Source organism: Papaver somniferum, chromosome 1, assembly GCF_003573695.1.
Source record: "Papaver somniferum cultivar HN1 chromosome 1, ASM357369v1, whole genome shotgun sequence".
In the NCBI taxonomy this organism is placed as follows: Eukaryota; Viridiplantae; Streptophyta; class Magnoliopsida; order Ranunculales; family Papaveraceae; genus Papaver; species Papaver somniferum.
This window is the reverse complement of record NC_039358.1, coordinates 244,388,172-244,389,266: the sequence shown is the minus strand read 5'-3', so window position 1 is coordinate 244,389,266 and position 1,095 is coordinate 244,388,172. Positions and strand designations below refer to the sequence as shown.

The following is a 1,095-nucleotide window of genomic DNA, read 5'->3' as shown; positions in this document are numbered from 1 at the left end:
CAAATAATCAACCAAGTTAACTTAGTTTTGGGTCCCATGCCCCCAGACCTACCTATTCAGATATAAAAATGCAAGGTTGCTTGGGAAATTGATGAATAGCGGAAGCTTATAATCGAAATAAATTGGATTTGGTAATTTACAATGAACAAATAATCAACTAAATTAGTACAACTTATAGTTTCTCCCCAATATCAATTGGAAACTAAAAAGATAATAAGAGGCATCTACTTGATGCTCTAGAATTAGACGATCTAATTCCTCTTAGAGACAACAATTAGGACTCAAAAAAGAGATAACTTCCATCCTCACAAATATGATAAAACCAAAACTAACTCCTCTAACCTTATATCTTTTCTAAAGTATACAAGCACCAAGGGCATACTTGGTATATTCAAAATATTTCAAAAATGAAATATAAATTGTGCTTCAATATTATATGGGGCATCCACAATGCATCATCCTCTCCTTCTTTAAACAAATTCGTCCTCGGATTCTTCAAAGAATATTCTCCCGTCGTTTGTGCTTGAACTTCTTCCTTGCTTGAATACAATTCTACAGAGAAAATTAGCATGGATCCCGCGCAAGGATGATACACACAAATCGAGAAATGGTCCAAATTTTGATTTGAGAGACTGTCTGCTAATCGGTTCTCTCAACTTAGTGCATTAAGCACTTTTTTCTTCGTTTTCCATCGTAATTTTCAATTTTTGTGCAAATTATTGACTATTTTTTTTTGAAGATCTAGTAATGATGAGTATTAATTAGTATGGATCCTTGTAATAATATGAATTTCGAAGAGAAAAACGATGATTCAGAGATGAATCCATTGTTGTGGATCTGTCTAAAAACTATGAAGTTCAACCATCAGAATGATGACCAAGATACAAGGTATGATTCATGGAAGTTTCCCTTAATTGGTTGTTTAGATTTACTTCGTTTTAAATTTGTTGATGCTTCAATTATTCTGAGGAAACAATGGAAATTGACTGGTGAATGTCAAATAATTCCATCAGGAAAAGGTTTTTTCACCATTAAATTAGCAAACAAAGTGGATAAGAATTGTATCAAGACTGGAAAGTGGGAGGCATTCAATCA

At 33.0% G+C, this 1,095-nt stretch overlaps 1 non-coding gene across 1 annotated transcript; it reads left to right on the top strand.

Moving 5' to 3' along the window:
• Positions 1 to 523: 523 nt before the first annotated feature.
• Positions 524 to 622, top strand: LOC113341306. The gene has a single exon (XR_003355871.1). It is a non-coding gene; the product is annotated as a U6 spliceosomal RNA (small nuclear RNA).
• Positions 623 to 1,095: the final 473 nt, after the last annotated feature.